This window comes from Chaetodon trifascialis, chromosome 11 (genome assembly GCF_039877785.1).
Source record: "Chaetodon trifascialis isolate fChaTrf1 chromosome 11, fChaTrf1.hap1, whole genome shotgun sequence".
In the NCBI taxonomy this organism is placed as follows: domain Eukaryota; kingdom Metazoa; phylum Chordata; class Actinopteri; order Chaetodontiformes; family Chaetodontidae; genus Chaetodon; species Chaetodon trifascialis.
The window spans coordinates 20,749,862-20,757,102 of NC_092066.1; the positions used below are offsets into that span (position 1 = coordinate 20,749,862).

A 7,241-nucleotide genomic window follows, 5' to 3' on the forward strand; every position below is an offset into this window, starting at 1 on the left:
AAGCTTGAATTTAAGCATTTTAAGGTCAGCCCTACTGACCTTGATTGTGCATTAGAACTATAGCAATATTAGCCTGCTGCTGGTAAAAAGAAATGGGAGGATGCTACATAGTTACACATTAACCACCATGAGTATTCTTTGTTTGGGCCCCTTTTTCTGGTGACAGAATGACCTTTTGAGCCAAACAACCGCGAGTCACGAGGCACACTGCTGAAAGATAGCTTACTTCTTATCTGCTAACCCATCTTTGAAGTTGAGAATGAACTGAGGTGAAGACTCACACGAGGGACACCTGAATTAGATGCAATACCACCTACTGCACTCACACAATCATACAAGCTGTTCTAAATTTGCATTCTACATCTACACTGTGGCAGTGCGGGGTCCCTCGGCCCCCTGTCTGATACGGTGTACAACACAGTGGGTTCAACACAAAATAGCACCCATTATTGCTGGCCGTATTTAAAATGCATCATATTGTTGGGCTTGCAAAGCAGCTGTGTCTATTATCAATAATGTCAATATGCAGCGGTATGATTGGGACTCCACAAGCTCTGTTTTGTCATGATAGACAGCCTCTTTCTTACACTGTGCACAGAAAGGTAAATATGACTTAGAAATTGTGACAGTAGTCAAAGCAGCACTAACTATGCTAAGACCTTTGTTCAGCATGTGGTAAATAGAGCCAGCGAGCTATATGCATCACTTTGGACTGCTGAAAAAATAAGAATTCTTACAATAAGGCAATGGCATTGGGAATGAGAAGATATGGGATTTTAATATGAAGTGCACAAATAAGGATTTTTTTAATAGTGGCATTTAAATGATATTGACTGCTGTGTCGGAGAGGAGAGTGCTGCAGAAACACATCATCTATAGCAGTAAATCCACACTAAAAACACTAAAAAGCAAAAATAAACTAGCACTGTGGACTCTTCTAAGAAATGTCAGGACATCTGGGTTAAGATGAGTGTGCTAAATAGTGCACTGATGGTGTAAATAGAGCAGGAAGACCAAAGGAACTTTCTGATGATTATCAATGACCTGCTTCAACACTGGCACACACAGGACACACATACTCGAGCAGGGGTCAAACTCAGTCGCACAAACATCCATACAGGTTGTCTTGCCACGCCTCACAAGATTTAAATGAGTGAACACATACTCAAACATCCTCTGAAGAGCATTACAAACCAAGAACGACTTCTAGCCCAGTGGCACTTTTTGTGTTCAAGCCAAGGCTGGTCCAATATTAGACATATGTATTGTGTATCTTCTCTTGTTATTAATTGAATCAACATGCAGAACAGCTGCAGCTCCACAGCTTTTTATTCTCACTTTTCAAATCTCATATTAACTCTCATCTTATTTCCCTGCTCTTGTCTAAGCTGTTTCGTTTGCTTTAAATTTTAAGCACTTTATTCATTTCTAAGGTTTCATTATTTTACTGATTTGGCTTTTTTATGATTTTTACTTTTTATTGCCATTTTGAACTTTGCTTCCTGTTTGTGTTTATAAGATCTTTTGCCTATGTTGTACTTGGCTAGATTGTAACTGTATTTCTGAATTAAAATAAAGGTTGAATGAATGAATGAATGAATGAATGAATGAATGAACGAACGAACGAACGAACGAACGAACGAACGAACGAACGAACGAATGAACTTTTAGGAAATTTTAAACTCATACTGATGACATCTAAGGTGATCAAGAAATATCTGCCTTTCTGGACAGCTTTGAATTACTTAACAATTACTGTGTAAAATGGTCATTATATCCAAATGTTGCATTACATTTAGTGATGACATAGTTTATTGCTTATGGTAATAAGCGGAAAACAACTTCAACTTTATCATTTTTGTCAGACTTGAACTTAAATTGTTTATTTAAGACTGTACTGATTCCCAAAAGTACAACAGACGCAGGGTTGCCTGACTGATGACTGTGTAGATTATTTCTGCTGTAAGTCAGACCAGGCTGCACTTCCATTCAGGCTATGTGTACAAAACACATCTTCATGCCTGAAACATGCCTCAGCTGCTGATACTGAACCGCCGCACTCCTGAACAACACCAAACAGCCACGGCTGACTATGCTATAGAGCCCCCTAGTGGTGGCAGCATATAACACCATGCTGTTCTTTCCGATAGTTCCCCTATCTCCTCCTCTCATCACAGTGGGGTTATATAGAGAGCTTTTGTGCACAATATAGCAGCACCATTGCTCTGTTGAACTTTGGGCATGTGTGATGAAAGCAGCTGTCACTGTGCTGTATTACTACACATTTGCATACAGTATCACTTCTTCCATCATCTTCTTTTTCTGCAGCCCTTTCAGTGCATCTCTCCTTATCCTTGCATTCTCCTCTTTGGCTCAAGTCATACAGTATAAGGACATTCCACCATTCCAGACATGTCTGGACTCATGCTTCACAAAAATAGCAGCAACATATCTCAGAGTGAAAACTGTCTGATGAGGGCATGGGAAAGCTCTATCATCATATATATTACAAATATGCTACAGTGCAAATGTAACATATTCCTCATTAATTAGAATTTTACTGTCTTACATAAAATTGTCTCTTTAAACAAACATGGCCATCATCATAACAAGCTGCAAAGACTACAAAGACATATGGACGACTGATTCTACATAAGGTTATCATAATATGATAACCTCATAATATGATAACCTCATAATATGATAACCTTATGTTGAATCAGTCGTCCATTAACACATTCAGCTGCCACAGATCAACATTAGCTTTCATTTAAACTTCTGTTTCTGTTCACCTGATGAATGCAATGTCCTTTTAGCTTTGTTTCGGTCTGCACCTACACTTGAGCTAGTTGCTAACTTTGTCCTTCTGCAGTGTGGTGCCGGGTAGTTAGTGTACAGTTATTTTATCAGAGCTTTTTCGCTGAAAAAAGCTGCCTTTTGCTGTTGGAATCCAGGTTCAGCATTAACCGAAACAATAAGGTTGTGGATGTAAAAAACAAAACAATGTGCTGAAAAGCACTTAAAGGCTCCATAAAGCTGAAGGCAACCACAGCTTCCACTGATAATCCTTTGTTAGTTTGTTGCTACAGGCGCCACCTTTCACTTTGCATGTAGTGATGAGATCCATTGTTTTGTATGAGAATATTGTTTAGAGTAGGTTTAATCTACCTTTGGCTTTACCACCATAAGCACTATATTCCCCTAACCTTGACCAAATTTGAATGCTTAAGCTTCCAACCAAACAGTCAAGACATGCTCTCTGGACCATGAAGATGCAGGATAAGGGAGACGATGACGGTGCTGAGCTGGCAACCTCTGAATCCCCCGACAGAACATTCAGTACCTTGAATTATGATCTGATGACATTGCCCTAAAGTGGAAATGTGGCATTCTACCACTTCACCACTGTTAAAGGTTCCCTCTATGTCTTCACCTGCCATCCACTGACTCTGCAGGGGAACTTCCTATTAATCAATAAGCTGACAGCTGATGTCCTCGCCTCACTGCTGGTTACTCAAATTCTGTGAGTAATAATTTCAGCCATAGTTCAAATGTTCTAAAAAAACAAAAGGCATTAAAACAGATCTTCATCACAGCCTTAGCCACTGCAGATTTTCTTGCCATTGCTTTTGTCAGCGACTCCCACGGCTGAGTTTCTTGTGTTGTCAGTAGGTGTTGTACGTGACCTGTTCTCATACTGTGCTGCAGGATGAGCTGCGCTGGTGGGAAGTACAGTGGGGAGAACTGGTGACGGATCTGTTCCTCACGTGTCTGCTGCAGAACCCAACCTCAGAATATCTGCTGTTGATCTGAGCTGCTTAACCGCAAAATGAAGAGAAACATTCCTAAATGCATGTGATCACATCTGACAATCAGCGGTGACACTTCTAAATGTCTGGAACAATTTTTTTTGTCAAAGCATTCAATTGGTGGTGTGTCATCTGCCCGTGAGCACAATGCAATCTTGGCTGTATTTTGATACACAACCATTGTAAGAATGTTAAATATTACCATCTGGCAACAAATGTTGATACTTCATTTCATGAAAGAATGAAATTTTAGTACTTTTGATGAGTGCCACATACTTTTACAGACGCACCATAGCCTGTGTTATTATTAGCATGTAATGTCGTTCAGATGACACATTCACTGTGCTTTTGAGCCACACATATGAAGACTATGTTGGGGTTAGGCTAAAGGAGTCCCTGTTATTCAAACATGCGCAAAATTGTGCCGCCTACAGAGGCTCACATAAGGAAAGCAAACAGAAAACCCTGAGGCTGGATGAAGGAAAGGCAGTCCTGAGTGTGTGTGCGTGGACAAGTATATGGTGGGAGGGTGGGGTTACAGCCATTCATGCCTGTGTAACTTGTGTTGACATACCCTACTTTTACCATTCAGTCGAGCAACACCACAGAAACATTATAGAAAGTATAGAACAACTACTATTTTCATTATTGATTAGTCAGCCAATTACTGTTAATAGTGAAAAATGCCAATCACAGGGTCCCTTGTTTAGTCTTACCAACAGTTACAAACGCAAACATACTCATACTTTAGAATGATACAACACAGAAAGCTGGTAAAGATTCACATCTGAGTAAAGTAAAAATATTAAATAATCCAGTAATTCTCTCGGCTCTAAAAATTGTTCAGTACAAAGTATTGAGACGCAGTACATTTACAAGCACATAGCCACAGACAGCACAGTACAGTTACAAATTCATGTCATGTTACGTGATATATTTCCTTTTACACTCCATTTTAATATATTCAACTAACAGTATTATTTATTGAGGTAATCAAATGTATGTTTGACTTGTTTGATAGCCTTCTTTTGGGGGTCCTCAAATTACATTTATACTATGAAGTCTAACAATTTTAAATCAAAAAAACACTGCATCAGTTACTCCGTATGCCTTTTTCTGTCACGTAAAAAGCTGTTCCCCACCCCACAATTTTTATCAATCATTAACAATTATAGAGGAAGCAAACGATAAAGTTCAATAGAGATCAGAATGATAACATCGACAAGCTCTTGTTTGTGTAGTTTCCCTGCATCAATCATATGCATGCAACTCTGTTTCAGTCCCTATTTTTCCCACAGTCATCCATGAGCCCCCCCGAAGTGGCTCTATGCCCATAGTTATTAGAATCAGTATGGGGATCTAAAAAGTGGGATTCATCTCTCTAGTTCATCATGTTTGTGTTTAAATCAAAAACGATTGTTGGCTGATTTATCTTTATCAGACTTTATTAAACTTTCAAATGTCAGAATCAAAATCCAGTATTGATCTGGCAACACTATATCAATAAAAGTATTGAAATATTGTCTGTCAATAAACTTTAGTCAGTTATCCTGTAACATCAACATGTATTATGTCAGATTACACAAAACAGCCAGTCCCCATAACAAGTACATATATACATGTTATGAATACTATAAAAGAGGGTTTGTGCTGTGCTGTCTTTTAGTAAACGGTGCTGAAACTCCAAACATGAGAGACAGTTTTTAAACAATACACACACACACACACACACACACACACACACACACACACACACACACACACACACACACACACACGGAGCCACAATAAGGGGGAGGCCACAACCAGTGCCACGTGTTTCTCTCCGCTGGGATTAACGGCTTTATAACTCTGCATCACAATATGAATATCTCTGCCTGGAAGCGCCTTCATCAGTGTCCCTTCATGGACACGTGTTGAATGCTTTCTTTTTCTTTCTTGTTGCTAGATGACACTTAACTGGCTCACCATGAAGCATTAAGTTGCTCCTTAACGAGGATATAACCAAATAGCCGACCCGGGTCTACTGACCCCCCCGCTTATTATTGCGTTAGAAACGAGAAACAATCAAATAGAAACAGAACGAAGTCCCTGTGGCTCCTGAGAGAAGGTGTCTCTTACCGTGGAAATGAGCGCTCGCCTTCTGGCTGGACTGTGCTGTACATATATGGTTGCCTTCCGCCAATATTGACTTATTTGGAGTTGCATCACCTTGGTCCTCGGTCACAGCCGGGCCAACAACTCTTCCTTAAGCCCCTCCTTTCTCAACTCCTCCCCAGGCGGGGGGTCGGAAGCGGGTGAGGGTCTGCCGAGGGTCCGTGTGCGCGCTGTGGAGCCGCTCTGCGTGTCTCCAGCTCTCTGCGCTGGATTTACCCCTATGATGACGATTTCATCATTTGTAAAAGCAATTAAGCATCAATCCTGATTAATTCTACATTTTTAAATAAAAGCCACGATGAGGTGACTGAAACCTAACTTGAGTGCCGCACACGCAGGAATATTATGAGTAATTAAACTAGAATGATATTACAGAAGTGTTACCGGCAGTGTGGCGCTTCTAACCCGATTCTTCACGACACAATGCATTGTGAGAGTCCCTGTAAAGCACATGTTCAGCGCAGGAATGAATGCATGTGTTGCTCAGTCTTTTGTTATAACAGCATGCCGCAACGTTTCCTCACAGAAACCCCTGTGATTTTGGCTTTGAGGTGTGTGTTTGCAGGCAGTTTGCAAGCAGGACAATCATCTGAGACTGCATCGGGCGATGATGATCATGCGAATTCAATTCTGTAACAGCCCAGTTAAGGCAGAGGTAATGAGTCAATGCGATGCTCCAGACAGGTGTGGTAGCCTCGGCTACAGTATGCCACTGCTGATAGATGGAGGCTTCGGGGCGTCCACATGTTAGCTCATAGAGAATGAGGTGACGAATGAGAGATGCAGCCGAGGAATGGATAATGGCACTCCGGACGTTTTGGCATGCAGATGCGGGCTTTACCTTGTTTTTTGCACCGATCAGGTTGGAGGGCTGGTGGGAGCGTGGAGGAGGAGGAGGAGGAGGAGGAGGAGGAGGAGACACGCATGCAAGCGCGGGGATGGCCAGAGGCTGGGGTGAGTGGAGGGAGCTGAGGGGTGGCGGTCAGAAATTTGGTAGTCTATAATGCTGTGGTCGTCCACGAAATCTAATTGAAAAATGCAAGTAGAAAGTTCTGGCATTTAGATTGGAACTTAGTAGGCAATCCAGTATGACACAAACACTGCTTGTGACTTTGACAGCCTCCAAATAAAAAAGTGTTACAAACAAGAGAAATGTTGTCATCACGCCCAGAAATCCAGGGTCTATCCATTAGAAAGCGCTGCTGCTCCTGCTGTCTCCTTAAGCATGAGCAGAAAAAAGAAGATTTCTACTGAGAATTTGCTGAACAGATCTTA

General features: G+C 41.2%; 1 protein-coding gene across 2 annotated transcripts in view; it reads right to left on the reverse strand.

Moving 5' to 3' along the window:
- Positions 1-6,860, reverse strand: part of slc6a9 (solute carrier family 6 member 9) — a 67,980-nt gene extending 61,120 nt beyond the window's left edge. The window contains exon 1 of one of the 2 annotated variants that reach the window (XM_070973583.1): positions 6,808-6,860. The gene's annotated coding sequence lies outside the window, so the exon portion shown is untranslated. Of the gene's footprint in view, positions 1-5,930; positions 6,185-6,807 lie in introns of those variants that run through there. The other variant, XM_070973584.1, reaches the window with a different exon arrangement.
- Positions 6,861-7,241: the final 381 nt, after the last annotated feature.